This window comes from Chiloscyllium punctatum, chromosome 36, assembly GCF_047496795.1.
Source record: "Chiloscyllium punctatum isolate Juve2018m chromosome 36, sChiPun1.3, whole genome shotgun sequence".
NCBI lineage: Eukaryota > Metazoa > Chordata > Chondrichthyes > Orectolobiformes > Hemiscylliidae > Chiloscyllium > Chiloscyllium punctatum.
Window position 1 is genome coordinate 59185509 of NC_092774.1, and position 24884 is coordinate 59210392.

The 24884-nt window shown below is 44.4% G+C and overlaps 1 long non-coding RNA gene across 4 annotated transcripts; it reads left to right on the forward strand.

The window, feature by feature from the left end:
• Positions 1-1332: 1332 nt before the first annotated feature.
• On the forward strand, positions 1333-23686 carry LOC140460541 (uncharacterized). 4 transcript variants are annotated; one of them, XR_011954175.1, is made up of 4 exons: positions 7993-8070; positions 15796-17238; positions 22131-22627; positions 23229-23686. It is a non-coding gene; the product is annotated as an uncharacterized lncRNA (long non-coding RNA). The 4 variants fall into 4 exon arrangements; XR_011954176.1 differs by having other exon boundaries at positions 22131-22286; XR_011954177.1 differs by lacking the exons at positions 7993-8070; positions 23229-23686 and adding an exon at positions 1333-1542 and having other exon boundaries at positions 22131-22865.
• The last annotated feature ends 1198 nt before the right edge of the window (positions 23687-24884 follow it).

Below are 24884 nucleotides of genomic sequence, written 5' to 3' on the forward strand. Positions count from 1 at the left end.
ATTGCACAATGTTCACAACTCCTCACAAACTGAAGCAGTTCAGTTTGAAATGCAACAAGATCTTAACAATATTCAATGGGCTGATGAGTGGCAAGTAACATGAATGCCACGTCAATGCCAAACAATGACTCATCCCCAAAAGAGATAATCTGACCACTGCCCCATGATATTCAACAGTGTTACTGTCACTAAACACCCCACTATCAACATCCTTGGGGTTTACCATTGACCAGAAACTCAACGAGACTAACCACAGCCACAATGGCAACAAGAGCAGGCAACAGGTCAGGAATATTGTGGCAAGAAACTCCCCAAACGCTGCCCATATTCTACAAGGCACAAGTCAACAGTGTAATGGACTACTCTCCCACCAGCTTGGATATTTGCAGCTTCAACAACATTCAAAAAGCTTGATACCATCCAGGACAAAGTCACCTGCTTGATTGGCACCATCTCCACATACATCCACTCCCTCTGCCGCACTGTTCAGAAGCAGGAGTGTATATGATCTACAAGACACAACACAGAAATTCACCAAAGATCCTGAGAAAATACCTTCCAAACCAACAACCACTTCCATCTAGAAGGATCAGGCAACAGATACTTGGGAACACAACTTCTTGCAAGTACCCCTCCAAGCCACTCACCATCTTGACCATATTGCTGTTCCTTCAATGTTGCTAGGTCTAAATCCTAGAATACCCTCCGGAAGGATATTATGGGTCACCTACAGCGTGTGGACCACAGCAGTTGAAGAAGGCAGGTCACCATTACCTTTTCAAGCGGAACTAAATGCTGGCCAGCCAGCAATGCTCATGTACCATGAATAACTTTTCATAAATGGTTGGCATCTGCAAACTAAAAAAAAATCAACGTTCAGGTGGAACAGACGTCGGGCTTTGATTTGGTCCTTATTTGAGGACGGACAAAGAACGATATACTGACACTGAATGGGAAATAGAGTTTCGAGTTAACACCTGTAGTGTTTCACTCAGTGGATCAATTGAAAATCGATTAAAGATTGGCTCCTGCCGTGTACGTCATGAACACATGAAAAAGGACGGTTAAGAAGGCATATTGGACTCTTGATTTAATCTCTTTCATGGCTAATATACTACCCACAATCCCATGCGACCCAGATACTGCTCTATCGGCTGTGAGCAATGTTCATGGTGCGCATGTGTGAGATCGGAGCGGGGCCCCGCCCCTCATCGTTTTGATGGACGGTGCGACCACCCTTTGGGAATCCCAGGAGGACCGGAAGGAGTCTGGTCCTCCTGCCAATCAGAACCCCCGTCATTGTCTGAATGCGGAGGTTCGACCATGAGCTTCTGAAGTTCTGTTGCTCCTCTCTCGCTGAATGAAGATTGAGCTTCAGTCCAGACTGCATCTTCCTTTCTCTGTTTTAAATCTGGGAGTACCGCACTCTTTTTTCTCGCCCCCTTTCCCATTTCTTTTCTTATCCTTGGGTTCAGCTGTTGGTTTGTAGGAGCTTAGGGAAGAAGGAAATCAATCGAGGTGAAGGGACAGACTCTGGAAAAGGTTGGTCTAGATCTGTGCCTGTTAATGTTTGATAGGCTTTGTTTCCTGAGCTTGATACATTCACTTGTCTGGCAAAAAAAGGATGGCCTCTTGATCCATGTTGGGGATGGAAGTGGATTATGCTGTGGGTGACTTGCCCGTAGTAGTCCAATAAGTATTGGATAAGTAATCAAGACTCACAAACCTTGAGTTATTGACTGTTTATTCGGGAGCTCACGGGGAGAGCCAAGTCGACCTAATAGTCACAAGTCACTCCGACGAGAAACAGAGTTATGTGATTATATAGGTTACAGTCATTTAACAATTAGCAAACTGTTTATTACAGGATATTGAGCAACGAAGTCACTTTGCCCAGCGACGTAGTGTCTGGACGGTGTTGGTTAGTAGCTGATAAGTGTGCAATAGGTCCTTGCAAAGAGAAGGATATTCCCATGGAAGGAAAGAATTTGTTTATCAGGTCGCAGTACAGCTGCAAGGCTGAGTGTCTCTGTTGAGTCTAGGAATTGAGGGTAGTTGGGACAATGCAGGGAGGAGGAGCTCAGACAATGGATAGATCAGCCATGATCTTAATGAATGGTGGAGCAGGCTGGATGGGCCAAATGGCCTATTCCTGCTTCTATTACTATGAAACTATAACCCTGCATTTCCCATGGCTAACGCACCTAACCTGCACATCCCTGGACACTGTGGCCAATTTAGCATGGCCAATCCAAATCATGGCCGGTGAGCAATGTAGTCATGTGGAAAATGAACATCAGAACAATAGAAAGGGACGAAGAGAGTAAATGTATCAGCAATTGAAACTGAATACGAATGTCACAAAAATTGAAATGATGCATGGTGAGTCTGAATATGTGCTGCATTGTAACAAAAGTGATTGAATTGACTGCACACATTGAAGTGAATAATAATGATCTGAGACTCCTCACAGAAACATGGCTTCAGGACGGCAAGGATTGGATGCTGGATATTGAGGTGTAGTCAGATGGGAAGCAAGGTAAAGGCAGAGGGTTGGCACTGCTCACCAAAGCACTGAGCACACAGTAGTCTGGTGTCAGCTCGGGTTTCAAGTGTTGATTTCTTTGTCCTCTGATCTCCTTGTTCCCACAGAATGAGATGTCGGTCTGACCTCAGCTTTGCTGGACTTCTGGTGAAGCTTTCACACCTCTTTTACAGCTTCCAGAACAAGAAAACATTCAGTCAATCGAAAGCCAACCCACAATCTCAGCCTGTCACCCATCCAGACACAGAGTGTAGTCAGAGCAGGGAAACAAACAAGAAAAATGAAACAAAATCAGAAATAAATAAAGGCTTAATGTTTGTTCATTAGGAAATAAACCAGAAATAGGGGTTTCCCAGGATGAGAGTGCCCTACTTGAGGAATTCTCTCTCCCTTCGATGTTAGTATTAGTACTGTTGGGGCAAAGTAACTCGTGTGTCAAATCATTTAAAGCAAAGTAGTCAGGAGAGGAGACCTTGAGCAATTAACTAGCTTTATTTGTTGCCATGGGGAATGCCTCTTAGTTCAAAACAAAGTCCGACGTATTACAATAAAATACAGAATGTTACAAGTTTTATGTAAAACACAAGCCCACTGTCCATTAATTATGCACCTGGGGGACAGTTGTAAGGTTCACATACATTGTCCAGACCTACACTTCCTAATGCCTGCAAAACTGAATGTTTTCTTATACTGCAGGTTCAGCTAGGCTCAAATTACTAATAAGGAACAGAGAGAACCAATCCATCATTCTATGAATTACTGCTTTTCTAACGCAGTATGTAGATTGTCCAACCAGAGGGAAGGCCATATTGGATTTGGTACTCGGTAATGAACCGGGACAAGTGGCGGGCTTGTTAGTGGGTGAACATTTTGGTGATGGCGACCACAATTCTGTGACTTTCACCTTGGTTATGGAGAGAGATAGGTGCGCACAACAAGGAAGTTTTTACAATTGGGGGAAGGGAAATTACGATGCTGTAAGACAGGATTTGAGGAGCATACGTTGGGAGCATAGGCTGTCAGGGAAGGATGTCGTGGAAATGTGGAACTTTTTCAAGGAGCAGATACGACGTGTCCTTGATATGTATGTACCGGTCAGGCAGGAAAGAAATGGTCGTGTGAGGGAGCCTTGGTTGACGAGGGAGGTTGAATGTCTAGTAAAGAGGAAGAAGGAGGCTTACATAAGGTTGAGGAAACAAGGTTCAGACAGAGCAGCGGAGGGATACAGGATAGCCAGAAGGGACCTGAAGAAAGGGATTAGGAGAGCTAAGAGAGGGCATGAAAAATCCCTGGCGGATAGGATCAAGGATAACCCCAAGGCATTCTATGCGTATGTGAGAAACCTGAGAATGACGAGAACGAGGGTAGGTCCGATCAAGGACAGTGGTGGGAGACTGTGTATTGAGTCGGAAGAGATAGGAGAGGTCTTGAACAAGTACTTCTCTTCAGTATTTACGAACGAGAGGGACCGTATTGTTGAAGAGGAGAGTGTGAAACGGACTGATAAGCTAGAAGAGATACCTGTTAGGAAGGAAGATGTGTTGGACATTTTGAACAACTTGAGGATAGACAAGTCCCCCGGGCCTGACGGGATATATCCTAGGATTATGTGGGAAGCAAGAGAGGAAATTGCAGTACCGTTGGCAATGATCTTCTCGTCTTCACTGGCAACTGGGGTGGTACCAGGGGACTGGAGAGTAGCGAATGTTGTGCCCCTGTTCAAAAAAGGGAATAGGGATAACCCCGGGAATTACAGGCCAGTTAGTCTTACTTCTGTGGTAGGCAAAGTAATGGAAAGGGTACTGAGGGATAGGATTTACGAGTATCTGGAAAGACACTGCTTGATTAGGGACAGCCAGCACGGATTTGTGAAGGGTAGGTCTTGCCTTACAAGTCTTATTAAATTCTTCGAGGAGGTGACCAAGCATGTGGATGAGGGTCGAGCAGTGGATGTAGTGTACATGGATTTTAGTAAGGCATTTGATAAGGTTCCCCATGGTAGGCTTATGCGGAAAGTCAGGAGGCATGGGATAGAGGGAAATTTGGCCAATTGGATAGAAAACTGGCTAACCGGTCGAAGTCAGAGAGTGGTGGTAGATGGTAAATATTCAGCATGGAGTCCAGTTACAAGTGGAGTTCCGCAGGGATCAGTTCTGGGTCCTCTGCTGTTTGTAATTTTTATTAATGACTTAGATGAGGGAGTCGAAGGGTGGGTCAGTAAATTTGCAGATGATACAAAGATAGGTGGAGTTGTGGACAGTGAGGAGGGCTGTTGTCGGCTGCAGAGGGACTTAGATATGATGCAGAGCTGGGCTGAGGAGTGGCAGATGGAGTTCAACCCTGCCAAGTGTGAGGTTGTCCATTTTGGAAGAACAAATAAGAATGCGGAATACAGGGTTAATGGTAGGGTTCTTGGTCAGGTGGAGGAACAGAGGGATCTTGGGGTCTATGTACATAGATCTTTGAAGGTTGCCACTCAGGTGGATAGAGTTTGTAAGAAGGCCTATGGAGTATTATCGTTCATTAGCAGAGGGATTGAATTCAAGAGTCGTGAAGTGATGTTGCAGCTGTACAGGACTTTGGTTAGGCCACATTTGGAGTACTGTGTGCAGTTCTGGTCGCCTCACTTTAGGAAAGATGTGGAAGCTTTGGAGAGGGTGCAGAGAAGATTTACCAGGATGTTGCCTGGAATGGAGAGTAGGTCGTACGAGGATAGGTTGAGAGTTCTCGGCCTTTTCTCGTTGGAACGGCGAAGGATGAGGGGTGACTTGATAGAGGTTTATAAGATGATCAGAGGAATAGATAGAGTAGACAGTCAGAAACTTTTTCCCCGGGTACAACAGAGTGTTACAAGGGGACATAAATTTAAGGTGAAGGGTGGAAGGTATAGGGGAGATGTCAGGGGTGGGTTCTTTACCCAGAGAGTGGTGGGGGCATGGAATGCGCTGCCCGTGGGAGTGGTAGAGTCAGATTCATTGGCGACCTTTAAGCGGCATTTGGATAGGTACATGGATGGGTGCTTAATCTAGGATAGAAGTCCGGCACAACATCGTGGGCCGAAGGGCCTGTTCTGTGCTGTATTGTTCTATGTTCTATGTTCTATGAAGCAGCACAGTCTAATGACCTGACGAGCAGAGAGAGCCTGCAGTTACAAGGTCAGCCTATCAAAACAGAATTCCTTAGCCAGGGCTCAGACAGCATTAAGTTAACAGGCTACATTTTCCTCTAAACATTGCTTTGTGATAAAATGGCTTCCACGCAGTTTTGTGTCAATTTTGATCAAATTCTCCCACAATCCCTCCTGTTTTATTAAAAAGACGAGATTGGGGGTGTCAGCAAAAGGGGGATTATACCCAGAGCCAGGGGGATTGTCAGGGGTTGGTGCTTGGAGATCGGACAGTTCGTCCTGTGGTTCAGTAAAGACAGGGGGAAAAGGCTCCAGGGATTGGGAATCATCATCAGGGGTTTCATCAGGAATGAGAAATCTCGGCAACTGGGAAATCACTGGAGAGAAGGGCCACAACAGTGAACTGAGCCGAGCACAGGATTGTCTGCGGGGTGACTTTGATTTCCAATCGAACAGTTCCAAAGGCAGGGGGAAAGAAAGCTTCAAGTCGCTCAAATTACATAAGGGCTCGCTTGGTACGAGTTCGGGTTGGATGGGGATATGGGCACATAGCCAGCAGCTGGAGTGGTTGACCTTCTGTGCATGAAGAAAAGTATTAAACTGTAATTTCTGTTTACTAGAGGTTATCAGGCCCAATCAAACAAAGTTAGTGAAAGAAAGATAAGAAAGAGTGCAGTGAAAGGGAAAATGATCAGGCTGAGCCATTCACGGATGAAGGCTGAAGATCTGTCTCTGACGGGGTCTTCTGGTGTTCCTCCAGGAGGTGGCGCTCGTTTGCATTGTGTTGTGTGTGTCCATGCAGCCTCCCCATGACCTTGACTGCTGATCGGGTAACCCAGCAGGACAAGGAACGGGCCTTTCCATCTCAGCTCCAATATGCCCCGGTCCTAATGCTGAGGCTTGGCGTACCCATGAATGTAAACCCTGAAGAGTTTTGGTTAACTGATGCAAATATTTCCCACTTGTCCAACATTAGAGTGTCAGCTATTTCAGCCATTGGGATGGTTTTGATTCATCGACTAAATACATCTACTCTTATTAGACAATATTCATAACAATGTACGCGAGGTGATTCTGTAAAAGCAAGTTATAGACAGGGAAAAAGGCTTACCAGGCAAGGAGGTTGCTCGCAAACACACTCTGTTTGCCTGCCTGCCTGCACCTCTCTCTCTCTTTGCCTGCCTGCGGCTCTCTCTCTCTTTGCCTGCCTGCACCACTCTCTCTCCCCCTTTCTCTCTCTCTCTTCTTCTCTCTATCTATATGCCTCCCTCATGCGCATAAGCACACATAGAAGTCCATGGCAGTGAATGTGTATCTGCAGAATTAAATTTGCAGATATATTCTATTTTGCTCAAAAATGCACAATCTGCAGGCAGTCAATACATGGAATATTTTGTGAATTTTGCTTTGGAAATAGAATCAGTCTGATTCAAGATGGGGACACAGTATTGTCTGAGCTGAGATGTCACATTTTGCTACAAAACCTTGAGTTATCTTGAGAAGGTGACAGACAGAAGATGTGGGATTTACACAGTAATGATACCTGCAACCCATTTGAAAAGATGAAAAACTTAACAATCCAGGTTTGTTCAATATATCATTTCAGTGGCAGGACACTAGAATGTTTTGCTATAAATACAGTGTTTTGTGATATTATTCTCCACAACCACCTGAAGGAGGAGCAGCACTCCGAAAGCTGCTGGTTCCAAACAAACCTGTTGGACAAAACCTGATGTGTGGTTTTTATCTTTGTCCAGATTAGGGTGGGTTGACCCTGCTAAATTACCCATAGTGCCCAGCGATGTGCAAGTTAGGGTGGATTGGTCATGCCAAATCACTCAGAGTTGGTCATGCTAAATTACCCATAGTGCCCAGCGATGTGCAGGTTAGGGTGGATTGGTCATGCTAAATTATACATAGTGCCCAGGGATATGCAAGTTAGGGTGGATTGGCTATGTCAAATTCCGCATAATATCCAGGGTGTGCAGGTTAGGTGTATTACTCAGGGTTACATGTAGAGCAGTGGGGGTGGGGGAATGGGTGTGGGTGGGTTACCCTTGGGAGGGTCAGTGTGGACTCGTGGGTCAGAGTAGCCTACTTCCACACTGTGGGGATTCCCTGAAGGGAGGGGATTCTCCTCCCCTTCTGCTGCAGGTCCGCGCAGATGCAGTGAGGGGACCCGCTGTCCACCTCGCCCCGCCCCGCCCCTCACCCGTCATCTTTCCCCGCCCCTCTAATGACGTCACGAGGCAGATGTGGCCATGTCAGTTTGAGTGACACTCTCTCCCTCTGGGCAATTCATCATCCTGGGAGGGCTGGAGAGACAGGAGGCGGGGAAGTCTGTTCTCTTGTTGCAATTGGAGTGAATTCAGGGAGGGAGCAGTCTCCGCAAACTCAGGTAGGTTTCTTAATTACCCCAGTGAAGAGGGACTGAAGGATAGAGATTGGAAAGGGGGAAGGGTGGATATTTTTTCTGTTTTGATGTTTAAAATGCACCCGATTCCCACCAGTAACTGCAACAGGTACAAGTACAGCACATGTGATATTCCTCATTGAAGGTTCAAGCCGGTTTTGCATCCTCTGTTCTTCCTCCACCTTGGCTCCGGCACATTCAGCTTCCTTCCCTCATTCCCGTCCCTCCGCTCTGATGTCCAAGCTGACCCGCAAAAGTTTCTCCATTCTTTCTCCAGTGTCTTTTGTGGGTTTTGAAAACTTTCTCAATCCTTTAATTGAGTAGATGAGTTGGGAGGTTATGTTGTAGCTGCACCAGACATTGGTTAGGCCACTTTTGGAATATTGTGTGCAGTTCTGGTCTCTCTGCTAGAGGAAGGATGTTGTGAAACCTGAAAGGATTCAGAAAAGATTGACAAGAATGTTGTCAGGGTTTGAGCTGAACATGGTTGCGCTGTTTTCCTTCGAGCGCCAGAGGCTGAAGGGTGACCCTACAGATTTCTATAAAATCATGAAGGGCATGGTTAGGATAAACAGACAAGATGTTTTCCCTGGGATGGGGGAGTCCAGAACTACAAGGTTTAGGGTGAGGGTGTGGGGAAGATTTAAAAGAGACCATTGGGGCAATGCCTATGTTGAGGGCAGTGCATGTAAGGAATGAGCTGCCAGAGGAAGTGGTGGAGGCTGGTACAATCACAACATTTAAAAGGCATCTGGATGTGTAAATGAATAGGAAGGGTTCATTTTTTTTTAATTGGCAGCTCTCAGAATGAACAGGATGTCTGTCACTCCTGTGTATTTTAAACTTTTTTTTCCTTTTAACTCCCATGCTACCTCCTAACTGCAGTAGTGCTTATTTTTTTCCCCAAAACCCATGTTGTGTGTGTGTGCAGGTGTGAGACACAGTGTACGAATCTTTATTCAATTTCCACCACCAGGAAAAAAGGAAACACCCGAGTGGCCAATGACAAGCAGTGCCCTTCACAAATAGGAAGAGTTTACAGGGATATGGACCAAGTGCTGGTAAATGGGACCAGATTGATTTAGGATATCTGATCAGCATGGATGAGTTGGACTGAAGGGCCTGTTTCTGTGCTGTGCATCTGGTAGACAATGGTCCTTAGAATTCTGTTCCCATTAGGCTCTCTCTTAACTATATTGCAAGTGGGCTTGGTGACAGTATGAGAATCTGAAAAGAAACAGGACCCATAATTGCGCAAAGGAAGGATTCCGTACATGGAGATGGGTATAGTTACCTATGCCACATAAGGCCTGCTGTATCCCAGCCAGTGGAACGCAAGCTGTTTGTCTATATGGGCAGGAGGTATATGGCCCCTTTGTCTTATAGGATTAGGTGAGACAAGTCTCAAATAGGCAGGAGATGTTATGTGGAACATGCACACCCATAGCTGGTTCCATTAAAGCAATTCTCATATGACCCTGCAGTAGAGATATAAGAGATCAGCAAACAGGTGGCAGGAGGGCTCATACAGTATTGGAAAACTTATCCTTAAACATTTTGACTAAAATGTTTAATTTTGAATTATACAACACATTTGCTGCACAACAGAAACTAGGCAGGGACAGTAAGACAATTAAGAACGTTTGCCTGAACATCAGTGAATCTGTATAAACAGGACACCGAATGGTAACATTCATGGCTGTTCCTTTGTGAAATTAATAACAGTGTTTGATTCTGACCTCAAAATGAAACTTGCTACAATTTGACTTCTCCCTTGAATTATTGTCCTTCACTATTATCTGTCAAGTTCAGAACATGCAGTGCTTTTGTTAACTTTTTGTGTTTGTGACAGTATAGCCTTTGTAAACTTGTGTATAAAGGTAGTCTTCTAGGAGAAAGTGAGGACTGCAGATGCTGGAGATCAGAGCTGAAAATGTGTTGCTGGAAAAGCGCAGCAGGTCAGGCAGCATCCAAGGAGCAGGAGCTCATGCCCGAAACGTTGATTCTCCTGCTCCTTGGATGCTGCCTGACCTGCTGCGCTTTTCCAGCAACATATTTTCAGCTATAAAGGTAGTCTGTTTGTGATAGTACAACAAAGTAGCGTGCCAGGGCTCTTGAAGGAAGAACAATGTCCTACTCTCATGGGTTATTAGAATCCAGTTAGCCTGGCTTATAGGTATCGGTGTTATGTTGAAACAATGATGCCATGAGTAAATGAAAGGGATGATTAAAATGAAACTAAAACTGTCTGCAAAAGTCTTTGTAAAATTCCAGACTACCAAAGGTCCGATCTCCGGGATGAACCAAGAGAAGCTTGCAAGTTGAGTTCATAAGGAATTCCTTGGGCCATCTCAAATCTGTACTTTATCAAGAGTTCTTCATTACTATTACCAACAAAGTGCGGTCCATTGTCCAAGCTAATGCATGCAGGTATACCGAAGCAAGGAATAATTTCCTTAAGCAAAATCTTCACCACAGTCTCAGCAGCAGTGTTAGGGGAAGGGTAGGCTTCAATCCATTTAGAAAAAAACATCAACAATAAGCTAAACATATTTATAGCACTGACATTTCTGCAACTCAATGAAGTCCAGTTGAAGTGTCTCAAAGGGACCCTCTGGCAAGGGAGTTCTACCTGGAGTGCAAGGCAAGCCTTTTCCGGGGTTATGTTCCTGACAAATAAGACACCGGCCGCTAACCCTTTGAGCTCGTTGTTGGAGGCGGGGATGCCACCAAGCCGTCAGGAGAAAGTCAGCGACCAAACAGCGCCACTGTGAGTTGCATAATGTACACAGTTAATAACTCATAGAGTAAGATCACCAGACATACAAGTTTAACCCACTGGAGGAGTCCAGAGTTGGAATTGTCCTCCTGCCTATCAGAGCCCCCCATTATCTGAATGCAGAAGTTGGACCATGAGCTTCTGAAGCTGCTATTGCTCCCCTATCTCTCTCTGAATGAAGATTGAGCTTCACCCCAGACTGCAATGCCCTTCCCCTGTCCAACATCTCTGAGCACGATACTCTCTTTTCTCACCACTTTTTCCAGAGTGGTGAAGGGAGGTGATTTGAAATTAGAGAACTCAATGTTGATCCTCAGGGCTGCAGGCTGCCCAGGCACAAGATGAGGTGTTGTTCCTCCAATGTGCAGTTTGCTTTGTTGTGGCAATGGAAGAAGCCAAAGATGACCATACTCGGAAGGAGAATTAAAATGGGTGGTGACTGGGAGGTCCAGTCGGCTTCTGTGGACCCAGCTGCGATGCTTGGCAAACCGTTCCCCAAGTTTATGCTCAGTCTCCACGATGGAGAGAAGACCACAGTTGGCAAACACATGGCAAATGGAATGCCACAATGTAAAGTTACAACCTTTTCTATGGAAAAAAAAGCAGAAAGGAGGTGAATTTCCAATGCTAGAGATCAGAGTCGAAAAGTGTGATGCTGGAAAAGCACAGCAAGTCAGACAGCACCCAAGGAGCAGGAGAGTTGATGTTTCGAGCACCAGCCCTTCATCAGGAATGATGTGTGGATGTGCAAAGAGGCCTCAGCGTCCTCCTACACCAGTCATTGCCAGTTGTCAGACAGGTGCAGCAAGCAATCAGCAAGGCAAGTGGTATATTAGCAAGAGGAATTGAGTTCAGAAGTGGGGATGTCTCCCTGCAGTTAGAGGGTCATTGAATATATTCAAGGCTGAACTCATCTGATTTTGGAACAACGAAGAAGTGGATGTTTGTGGGGAAAGGCAAGAAAATGGTTTCAAGACCAGTACAGAATAGTTAGTCAAACAGCACAGAAACAGACCCTTCAGTCCAAATAGTCCATGCTGACTATATTCAGAAACTAAGCTAGTCCCACCTAGATTGGGCCATATCCCTCCAAACCTTTCCTATTCATGTACTTATCCAAATGTGCAGGTTCATAGTTCCTTGAGAGCGGAGTCTCAGAAAGATAGTGAAGAAAGTGTTTGGGATGCTTTCCTTTTATTGGTCAGAGTATTGAGTATCGGGGTTGGGAGGTCATGTTGCAGCTGTACAGGACATTGGTGAGACCACTTTTGGAATACTGCATTCAGTTCTGGTCTCTCTGCTAGAGGAAAGATGTTGTGAAACTTTGACAGGAGTTGGAAAAGATTTACAAGGCTGTTGCCAGGGATGGAGGGTTTGAGCTACAGGGGAGGCTGAATAGGCCAAGGATATTTTCCCTGGAGCATGAAAGGCTGGTGTTAAGCGGTGAGGATAAATTATACAAGGGGGACAGATTGCACCTGAATAGGTGGGGGACCAGCATTCAGGCAGGTAGGTTTGCCACTGCAACACAGCTGCGTTTAAACTAAATAGCGGGGGGGGGTACAAACTGGAAGTTTAAGAAGAAAGTTAAAACAAGAGAAGTCAAGAAAGACAATGGAGCAGAAAACTCAAAAGAAAAGGATCATGCCGTAAGGTCAAGTGAAATAGGGATTGATAGGGAGGGTGAGGGGAGTAACAAATTAAAAATATTAAATATGAATGCACGAATCATTAGAAGTTAGGTGAATGAGCTTGAGGCTCATTTGGAAATTGGCAGTTACGATGATGTGGGGATAACTGAGATGTGGCTTCAAGTGGACAGAGCCTGGGAAATGAATATTCAAGGGTATACGTACTATCATAAGGACAGACTAACTGGCAGAGGGGGTGGGGTGGCCCTGTTGGTAAGGAATGATATTCAGTCCCTTGCACAGGGCGACCTAGAATTGGGGGATGTAGAGTCAGTACGGCTAGAACTGAGAAATTCTAAGGGTAGAAAGACCCTAATGGGAGTTATCTACAGGCCCCCAAACAGTAGCCTGGATGTAGTGTGTAAGTTGACTAAGGAGCTGAAACTGGCCTGTCGCAATGATATTAGTACAGTTGTTATGGAGGATTTCAACATGCAGGTAGGCTGGGAGAATCAGAATGCTACTGGACCCCAAGAAAGGGAGTTTGTGGAGTGCATCCGAGATGGATTCAGCTTGTGCTGTAGCCGACCAGGTGTTGTGCAACGAACTGGATTTGATCAGGAACCCCGAAGTAAAGGAGGCATTAGGAGGTAGTGACCACAATACAATAAACTTTAATCTGCAGTTTGAAAGGGAGAGGGTAGATACGGAAGTGATAGTATTTCAGTTGAGTAAGGGAAACTATGGAGGTATGAGGGAGGTGCTGGCCAACGTTCAATGATGCAATCCCCTAGCAGGGATGGCAGTGGTGGAACAATGGCAGGTTTTTCTGGATATAATGCAGATGATGCAGGATCAGTTCATCCCAGAAAGGAAGAAAGATCCTAAGGAGAGGCAGGGGTGGCCGTGGCTGATGAGGGAAGTTAAGGACCATATAAAGACAAAAGGGAAATAGTATAACATAGCAAAGATGAGTGGGAAATCGGAGGACTGGGAAGCTTATAAAGAACAACAGAGGATAACTAAAAAGGAAATACGCAAAGAAAAAATAAGGTACGAAGGTAAACTGGCCAAAAATGTAAAGGAGGATAGTAAAGGCTTTTTTAGGTATGTGAAAAGAAAAAAAAATGGTTAAGATTAAAATTGGGCCCTTGAAGACAGAAACGGGTGAATTTATTACGAGGAACAAAGAAATAGCAGAAGAGTTGAGTTGATATTTTAGAACTGTCTTCACTGGGGAAGACACGAGCAATCTCCCAGGTGTAATATTGGCTGAAGGACCTGAATTGAAGGGAATTTGTATTAGGCAGGAAATGGCGTTGGAGAAACTGTTAGGTCTGAAGGCCGATATGTCCCTGGGACCTAAGGAGGTGGCTCTAGAAATCGTGGATGCATTGGTGATCATTTTCCAATGTTCTATAAATTCAGGATCAGTTCCTGCAGATTGGAGGGGGGCTAATGTTGTCCCACTTTTTAAGAAAGGAGGGAGAGAGAAAACAAAGAATTATAGACCAGTTAGTGTGACCTCAGTGGTGGGAAAAATGCTGCAGTCAATTATAAAGGACTAAATTACGACACATTTGGATAGCAGTAACAGGATAGGTTAGAATCAGCATGGATTTATGAGGGGAAATCATGCTTGACTAATCTTCTGGAATTTTTTGAGTATGTAACTCTGAAGATGGACAAGGGAGATCCAGTGGATGTAATATACCTGGACTTTCAGAAAGTCTTTGATAAAGTCCCACATAGGAGGTTAGTGAGCAAAATTAGGGCACATGGTATTGAGGGCAAAATACTGACATGGATTGAAAATTGGTTGGCTGACAGGAAACAATGAATGGTGATAAACGGCTCCCTTTCGGAATGGCAGGCAGTGACCAGTGGTGTGCCGCAGGGATCAGTGCTGGGACTGCAGCTTTTTACAATGTACATTAATGATATAGATGAAGGTATTAAAAGTAATATTGGCAAATTTGCTAATGACACAAAGCTGGTGGCAGGGTGAAATGTGAGGAGGATGTTAGGAGAATACAGGGTGACCTGGATAGGCTAGGTGGGTGGACGGATGCATGGCAGATGCTGTTTAATGTGGATAAATGTGTGGTTATCCACTTTGGTGGCAAGAACAGGAAGGCAGATTACTATCTAAATGGAGTCAAGTTAGGTAAAGGAGATCTAGGTGTTCTTGTACATCAGTCAATGAAAGTAAGCATGCAGGTACAGCAGGCAGTGAAGAAAGCTGATAGCTTGCTGGCCTTCATAACACGAGGAATTGAGTATAGAAACAAAGAGGTCCTTCTGCAGCTGTACAGGGCCCTGGTGAGACTGCACCTGGAATATTGTGCGCAGTTTTGGTCTCCAAATTTGAGGAAAGACATTCTGGCTATTGAGGGAATGCAGCGTAGGTTCACGAGGTCAATTCCCAGAATGGCGGGCCTGTCTTATGCTGAAAGATTGGAGCGACTGGACTTGTTTACCTTGAGTTTAGAAGGTTGAGAGGGGACCTGATTGAGATGTATAAGATTATTAAAGGATTGGACACTCTGGAGGCAGGGAGCATGTTTCTGCTGATGGGTGAGTCCTGAACCAGAGGACACAGTTTAAAAACAAGGGGTAGGCCACTTAGAACAGAGTTGAGGAGAAACTTCTTCACCTAGAGAGTGGTGGGTGTATGGAATGCTCTGCCCCAGAAGGCTGTGGAGGCCAATTCTCTGCATACTTTCAAGAAAGAGTTTGATAGAGCTCTTAAGGATAGTGGAATCCAAGGTTATGGGGATAAGGCAGGAACAGGATACTGATTGTGGATGATCAGCCATGATGGTGCTGGCTCGAAGGGCAGAATGGCCTACTCCTGCACCTCTTGTCTATTGTCTGATGGATGCTCATAAGGGGCATGGATTGGGTGAATATCCAAGGTCTTTTCCCCTGAGTATGGGAGTCCAGAACTATAGGGCATATGTTTGAGCTGAGAGGGGAATGTTTTAATAGGGACCTGAGGGGCAGACCTGCTCACTCTCAGCAGTATCCCAGTGTTGTGAAAGATATTCACTTTCAGGTGGATTTATCTTGACATTAATCTTGACGTTTTTGCTTTTCTGCACCTGTAAGATCCTGAATCAGCATCTTCAGGGGAGTTAGTTAGAGCGGAGTGAGAACAGACTGGGAGAGAGAGTGGGATGGTGCTTTCAATTTTGTGGAATAACAAAAGAAAAGAATATTCCGCAGAAAGTAGAATTCCTTGTTCTGAATTTCTACCCTGCACTGACAATGGTGACTTTTGTAATCTCTTTTTAACAGAGTATTCGACGATCTGAAGACAGAAGTTTCAAAATCAACAGATTGAAGGGCTCTCCATTGTCTGCAGTCCTCACTTTGACATCAATGTCTGACAGTCACTCACTCCATCGGGACGACAACAATTTTCCAACTATGATTCTGTGAGAAGGAGCAAAGCCTTTTGGTTCCAGTTTGCGCATGTTTTCAGCATCAATGGGACTGGATGAGAGACCCCACTGTTGCAGCGCACTGAGTGTGGAGCCTGAAGCAGTTATACAGCCTGGAAAAAGAAATTCACGGTGGGGAGGGGCTCCACACGCGTTTGTGTGTGGCTGAAGCATTGGCCATGGAGAAACCAGAGGAATCCTGCCCCGTGGAGAAACCGTGGAAGTGTGGCGACTGCGGGAAAGGTTTCCATGTCCCGTCTGTCCTGGGGACTCATCGGCGCAGCCACACCGGGGAGAAGCAGTTCTTCTGCTATGTTTGCGGGAAGGGCTTCAGCGATTCCTCCAACCAACTGACCCACCAGCGAGTCCACACGGGGGAGAGGGCCCTTCATCTGCCCTGAGTGTGGGAAGGCTTTTCGTGATTCCTCTGCCCTGCTGACCCACCGGCGGATCCACACAGGGGAGAGGCCCTTCAGCTGCCCCGAGTGCGGGAAGGCCTTCAGTAATTCCTCCAACCTTCAGACCCACCGGCGGATCCACACGGGGGAGAGGCCCTTCATCTGCCCTGAGTGCAGGAAGGCTTTTCGTGATTCCTCAGCCCTGCTGAGGCACCGGCGGATCCACTTGGGGGAGAGGCTGTTCCCCTGTACAGAGTGCGGGAAGGCCTTTTACACCTTCCAGAACAATAAAACATTCAGTCAATCGAAAGCCAACCCACAATCTCAGCCTGTCACCCATCCAGACACAGAGTGTAGTCAGAGCAGGGAAGCAAACAAGAAAAATGAAACAAAATCATAAATAAATAAATGCTTAATGTTTGTTCATTAGGAAATAAACCAGAAATAGGGTTGTCCCAGATTCTGAGAGTGCCCTACTTAAGGAATTCTCTCTCCCTTCGATGTAAGTATTAGTACTGTTGGGGCAAAGTAACTTGTGTGTCAAATCGTTTAAAGCAAAGTAGTCAGGAGAGGAGACCTTGAGCAATTAACTAGCTTTATTCGTTGCCATGGGGAGTCAAATAAAGTCTGACGTATTCTAATGTAATACAGAATGTTACAAGTTTGATGGTAAATCACAAGCACAATCTCCATTAATTATGCAACTGAGGGGCAGTCGTAAGTTTCACTAACGTTGTCCAGACCTACGTTTCTTAATGTCTACAAATCTGAATGTTATCTTATACGGCAGGTTTAGCTCGGCTCGAATTACCGATGAGGGACAGAGAGAACCAATCCATCATTCTATGAAGCAGCACAGTCTAATGGCCTGAGGAGCAGAGACAGCCCGCAGCTGCAAGGTCAGGCTATCAAAACAGAATTCCTTAGCCAGGGCTCAGACAGCATTATGTTAACAGGCTACATTTTACTACAAACATTGCTTCGTGACAAAATGGCTTCCACGTAGTTTTGTGTCAGGGGTAGCTAGGTTTTCTGTTTTTATTTTTAAAATGCAGCCGATTCCCACCAGTAACTGCAACAGGTGCAAGTACATCACATGCAATATTCCTCATTGCAGCTTCACGCCGGTTTTGCATCCTCTGTTCTTCCTGCGCCTTGGCTCCAGCACATTGAGCTTCCTTCCCTCATTCCCATCCCCCCGCCCTGATGTCCAAGCTGACCCACAAAAGTTCGGTTTGCCCCTTCGTTCTTTCCCCGTTGTCTTTTGTGGGTTTTGAAAACTTTCCCAATCCTCTGATTATAGGAGTTGAATTTATGTTGTAGCTGCACCAGACATTGGTTCGGCCACTTTTGGAATATTGTGTGCAGTTCTGGTCTCTCTGCTAGTGGAAGGATGTTGTGAAACTTGAAAGTGTTCGGAAAAGATTGACAAGGATGTTGTCAGGGTTTGAGCTGAACAGGCTGGGGCTGTTTTCTCTCGAGCGCCAGAGGCTGAGGGGTGACCCTACAAACCTTTATAAAATCAGGAGGAGCATGGATAGGGTAAATAGACAAGATCTTTTCCTTGGATGGGTCATAGCTTCAGGGTGAGGGTGAGATTTAAAATGAACCTAAGGAGCAACTCCTATATTCAGAGGATGGTGTGTGTAAGGAATGAGCTGCCAGAGGAAGTGGTGGTGGCTGGTACAATTACAGCATTTAAAAGGTACGCAGCTGGTGTAATGGAAAATGAACATTTATTGTGAAATCTATAAATGCATAGGGAAACAAAGAAGTAAGGGCCTGACTTTGCAGACAGGCAGAAAAAAAATGTAAAGTTAAACTGATCTAACAGCAGACTTACAAGGCCAGTAACCTACCATATCAACAGTCAAGGAATGAGAAAAACAGTTCCATACATGAAAAGGTCCTCAAATGTTCCAGGCTCCTGGTCTTGAGCTGTTGATAAGGAGAAGTGAATCCAGCCAGGACTGACACAGTTAAGGCGAGTGTTGTAGAGCAAAGAGACCTTGGACTGCAGGTTCATAGTTCCTTGAAATTGGAGTCACAGGTAGGCAGGATAGTGAAGAAGGCGTTTGGTATGCTGGCCTTTATTGGTCAGAGCAGAGGGTACAGGAGTTGGGAGGTTAAGTTGTGGATGTGCAGGGCATTGGTCAGGCCACTTTTGGAATACTGTGTTCAGTTCTGGTCTCCCTGCTGTAGGCAACATGGGTGATACTTTGAAAGATTGACAAGGCTGTTGCCAGATTTTGAGGGTTTGAGCTACATGGAGAGGCTGAATAGGCTGGGAATATTTACCCTGGGGCATCAGAGGCTGCATGGTGATCTTATAGATATTTGTGAGGGGCATGGATAGGGTGAGTACTTAAAGTCTTTTCCCCAGGGTAGGGGAGTCTGTGGCACAGCAAGGAACCGTAATGACCTCCTCAGGAGACAGACACGTGCTGCAACTGACAGGGTACCCTTCGTTGTTCAGTACTTCCCAGGGGCTGAAAAATTACGCCATGTTCTTCATGACCTGCAACACATTATCAATGAGGATGAGCACCTCACCAGGACCTTCTCCACACCTCCGCTACTTGCCTTTAAACAACCACTAAACCTCAAACAGATCATTGCTCTCAGGACAACTCAATACAACCCTGTCACGGTGGACGCTGCAAGACGTGTCAGATTGTGGACATAGATACCACTATTATGCGTGGGAACACCTCCCACCTTGTACATGGCAGGTACTCATGTGACTCAGCCAACGTTGTCTATCTTATACTTTGTGGGCAAGGATGCCCGGAGGCATGGTACATTAGGGAAACCGAGCAAAGGCTACGACAATGGATGAATGGGCACCGCACAACAATCAACAGACAGGAGGGTTCCCTCCCAGTTGGGGAACACTTCAGTGGTCCAGGACATTCAGCCTCGGATCTTCGGGTGACCATCGTCCAAGGTGGACTTCGGGACAGGCAGCAGAGAAAAGTGGCCGAGCAGAGGCTGATAGCTAAGTTCGGTACCCATAGGGAGGGCCTCAACCGGGACCTTGGGTTCATGTCACATTACAAGTGATCACCATTGCACCACACACACACATAGATATTCCTACACAAACACACATGGACACAGGTACACACAGATGTGCACACAGGCACTCACACACTCACACATGCACCCCCTCACACACTTAAGACACTGTGCACTCACTTCACACTCACAACTCCCAACCCAGATAGACACACACACACACAAAGACCCACATGCACACATATACTTTGTGTGCTGAATTTGTACTTGCAGAGTTACATTGCACTTTGCTCAAAAACTGCATCCATTGTTGTAGAACTCTGAGCTCAAAAACTGTACGAATTTATGTAAAACTCTGTTATATAATTTTTTAGATTAGAATCAATCTAAACATCAGGTCATAGACAGAGAACACAGGGGGCTAACTCCTTCAACATATTGTCTAGCTATCACCATTGTTAACAGCTAACCCGAGAATGCAACTTTAAAAAAAGGGTTTTGTGATTTACACATGAAAGAAGTGAAACTATCACTGTATTCTGACAGATGAAAGGCTTAACAGACAATCATTTTTTCATGTATAATTTCAGTTACATCACACTGCAAATTATTGCTAGAAATTCTGTGTTACGATCGAGCCCTCTATAATCACCTGATAGAGCGTCGCTCCGAAAGCTAGTGTGCTTCCAATTAAACCAATTGGACGATAACCTGGTGTTGTGTGATTTTTAATTTTGTACACCCCAGTCCAACACCAGCATCTCTAAATCCAGGCAACAGGAGTTTTTTCAAAACCCGAAAAGTAACGAAGTTTAACGACCAGAACCCGAAAATAAACGAACTCCCCTCAGAGTTCAGCAATTTTCAAAGAAGATTCTATGTTCTGTGATGAAGTTGTGCAATTGCATTTGAAAATTGCACATTATTTATATGTTTTTGAAGAAATAGTAGTCTTAATTACGAGAAAGACCAATCCCAAATAATAAGGTGACATGATATTAATCCAATGATATTTTCTTTAAACCGAAAAGTAACGATGTTTAAATGACGCGACCCCAAAATAAACGAAGCTACAACCCGAAAAATAACGAAGTTCAAATGAAACGAACCCGAAAATAAACGAAGTTCAGGCAATCGGAGTTTTTTTTAAACCGAAAAGTAACGAAGTTAACACAACCCAAACCGAAAATAAATGAATTTTAAGCGATCGAATTTTTTTCTATTAAAAGGATAACACCAGAAATAACCAATCTCTGGAGATTGATTTTGTTTTACTTCTGAAAGCAACGAAGCTCGGGAGAAAGAACTTTTTTAAAAAAAACAAAATTTAACAAAGCTTGGGAATTCAGATTCCAACCCTCCCCTCAGAGTTCAGCAATTTTCAAAGAAGATTCTGTGTTCTGTGATGAAGTTGTGCAATTGCATTTGAAAATTGCACATTATTTATATGTTTTTGAAGAAATAGTAGTCTTAATTACGAGAAAGACGAATCCCATATAATAAGGTGACACGATATTAATCCAATGATATTTTCTTTAAGAAGGATATCTAATTTACATAAATTGTCATGCCATGTATTAGTTCAATGTTAGTTCAAATGGTCAATTAATGTGTGAGTATTAATCTTATGAAAATTCTATTGTCCTCTTATCTTTGAACTGCAAGTTAATTCTGTGAATCAGCAGTACGGTTCACAGGCCATTTTGTAGTATTCTTTTAAATCGAGAAGCCATTTTGTTGAAATAAAAATCGACATATTTTGTTGCCTAAATTCCAACTTTAGATCCTCACACCCACCTCCCAATTCAATCTATCACGACCAGACTAGACAGCAGTTTCTTCCCCCAAGCCATCAGGCTCCTTAACACGATATGATTTGACTCTTTTCCATCTGAATATTTTTGCACATTTTTGAATTTCTGATCAAAAAATGTCCATTATTTATCATTCTTTTATTATGCTGTAACTTGAGTGTTTTGCACTCTGGTCCCTCAAAGTAGAGATGACAGAAACATTGGGAGCGTTCACAAAATTAATCCCGGGAATTGACATGTTTGCTAATGATGCAAGGTTGAGTCGCTTAGTTGAGCATTCGTTCGAGTTTGGAAGAATGAGAGGAGATCTTAATGAATAAATATCAGAATTTGAGTGGGCATGAAAGGTTAGTTGCCAAAAAGGTAGTGTTCATTCGTGGGAGAATCTCAGACCAGAAGGAATAGCCTCTAATCTTAAGTGTTTGCATATTTATTATGGAGATGAGGTGGACATCTTCTCTCAGAGGGTAATGAATGACAGGGCTATGGAAGTTCAATCACTAAGTATAATCAAGGCAAATGTTGGGCAGAATTTTAATCAACAGGGGAATCAATAATAAGGCATGAATGTGGATTTTTGGATTATAATATTAATCATTATGGTAATAAATGGTGGAGCAGATTCGATGGGGTGAATGGATAATTTTGGCCGAAGTGCTTATAAACATCCTGTGGGACCTTGACAGGGGAGATATGGATAAAATGCTTCAACTTATGTATGATATTCAGACTTAGGGTTCCACAGGATATGTCAGTCAACATTTTTCAGCATTTTCAGGAGAATGGGAATGAAGGTGATAATAGCTACAGCAGAGTAAGAATGGAGGGAGACTGTAGCATTAAGATTCACATTTTTGAGGGAGGGAGAGAAGAAAGAATGTTCCACAGAAACCAGAATTGTCTGTTTTGAATTTCTATACTGTCTAGACAGCAATGTCTTCTGTAATCTCCTTTTACAGGATACGAGAAAGGGAGGATTTACAGACAGAAATCTCAAGACAAGATCTGATAGAGACAATCAATTCATTGACATCGGCCTTTGAATCTAGTAGAATTTTTTTATTTCTCTCCTGTCCTGTCTGCTTCACAAGGTTTCAAACATCAGTGAGACTGAGGTATGCATACCTGAGTGACAGTGTTCCAAAGAATTGACTGTGGAAAGAGCTTTAAGCGGGTACACAGCCTGAAATAGCAACACCCCATTCGCAGCAGCAATAGATGGAACACGTTCCATACATGTGTGGTCTTTCAACTGATTGTCAAAGCTGGAGAGAGACAAGGATTCCCACATCATGGAGAAATCGTGGGAGCAAAGCAGTATCTTCGCCCTTTCCATTCCTCATCCTGGGAGGGAGAGGGAGAGGGAGGAAACGCTATTCACTTGTAGCAACTGAAGTGAATCGAGGGAGGGAGCGGACTCTGCAAAGGTGTCAGATGCTCTCTGTCCTTCTTAACGGTATATTAATTTTTCCCCTCAGTTTGACACGTTTATTTAAGTACAATTTGCATTGTGGAAAAAGATCGCTTCTTTCCTCATGTTCAGATTTAAAAGGGTAGTTACTCATGGGATGGAGCAGAATCTAAGGGATTGGCACGTTGCTATAAAATGTAGACATATGTTGCTCCATATGGTGTATATCTGATATTATTCACTTTTATAAAAGCTTTGTGGCTATTATTTTTCACATTCTAATCTAGCACTGAAGTTATATTCTGTATTTCTTGTCATCTTTTTTATTAAATAGGACAGCAGAAAGTCATTCAGCAACTTTACTGGTTTGTTTTTCTCAAGTAGCCTTGACATTTCATTTTCATTGTCCTTGATTCAGCTCCATTTCCAGCGCCTTTGTAGGCAGCTTGTTCCAGGTTATTGTCACCGAAATGAAGATTTCCTCCATACACACTTAAGGCTATCTGGCTGCATGAGGGTTTTCGGGTTTCTGTGTCCTGAATAATATGTGATCAGGCATCTGACAAACTATAGGAATTGTCACCAATGTTATGGTCATTTAACAGTACTGACTGTGATCACGTATTTTGTGAATTTATTTTTGCAGAAACACATGTAGAAAGAAATCTGAAAGCAAATGATACATCAACTTCTGACAGAGCATCTTGATTCATTGGGATTTGAATATCAGCAACCATTCCAATTGAGAAGAAATGTTTGCGTTTGTCTGCTTGAGAGATTTTGGACACTTTGGCAGGAAGAATACGGAGACACAGTGCACTGACTGTGAAAATTGCTTGAAACCAGTTACTCAGTTTGGGGAATCAAAGTTTCATCCCTCACGGTGGAAAGAGATTGTGTACCCATTCTGTTGGTAATTTCAAACCCAGAGCGACACAAGGAAAACTCTCCCCATGGGGAAACTGTGGAAATGTGGGGACTGTGGGAAAGGGTACCCTTCCCCGTCAGTGCTGGAGACTCATTGAAGCATTCACACAGGGGCGAGGCCATTCACCTGCTCTGTGTGTGGGAAGGGATTCAGTTGGCTGTGCAACCAGATGATGTACTGGCATGTTCACACCGGGGAGAAGCAATTCACTTGCTCCAAGTACAGGGATACATTCGTCAATTCTCCTGGCCTGCTGAAACATCCTTGGGTCCGCAATGGGGAGAGGCCGTTCACCTACTGTCACTGCAGGAAGGGGTTCATGAGTTGATCCACCCTGCAGACATACCAGTTGGTCCACACTGGGATAGGCTGTTCTCCTGCCCTGACTGCAGGAAGGGATTTGGTTGGGTGAACAACTTCCGGAGGCACTAATGAGTTCATGTGCCATCACTGGGAGCGAAGGAGCAATGGCCAAGTGATATTATCAACTAGATTACCCACTCAACTCTGGGAACTCCCGGGTTTGAATCCTGCCACGGCAGATTGGAATTTGGTCAGAAATCTGGAGTTCAGAATCTAATGATGAAACCATTTTCAGGGGGAAAACGTCCTCATCTGATTCACTCATGGTTTTTTTTAGGGAAGGAAACTGCTGTTGTGGAAAAGGATTCACTCAGTCGTCCCAGATGCATCCTTTACCCGGTCTGGCCTACACATGACTCCAGAGTCTCTGCAATATGGTTGACTTTAAACCCCTATCCCCACCCCTGCCCCCGGAAAATGAGTGGGGAGAAATTTACTTGGATCTAGTATATGGGTTGAAATTGCTGAGTGAGACATTACTTCCTCCGGGTTAAGACTGTATCAAGGATTCAGTTACAAAGGGACACCTCAGTGCTTACCAATAGTAAAGCAACTGGGGTGGCAGGGGAGGTCAGGGATGTGTGTGTGCTTTGAGCTTCAGCTGTTGAAGAAAAGGAAAGCTACTTTTTGTAATTTTTTTGCTGGGGAGATCATGAAGCTGTAACAAAGTTGGGTCGCAATAAAGATTACCTAAATTCGGACTCAGACATTGAAAGATTTAAAATCCAACAGGCTTCTGTTTTAAAGCTGCTCACTCAGCTTCCAGCACTAAGGTGCCAAAGTCGTGTATCAGAAGGAGCAGTGAATCAGTAGCAAGTATCGTTAGAAACTGTTAAGATTTTCATTTCTGCAGGCACTGCATCGTTTCATCAGCATTGTAATGTTTACTGGCAGCAGCAGGAAGTGTTGTGGCTGTGTTCATGAGAAACAACGTTAAAAATCACATAACACCAGGATATAGTCCAACAGGTTTATTTGGGAGCACGAGCTTTCGGAGCACTGCTCCTTCAT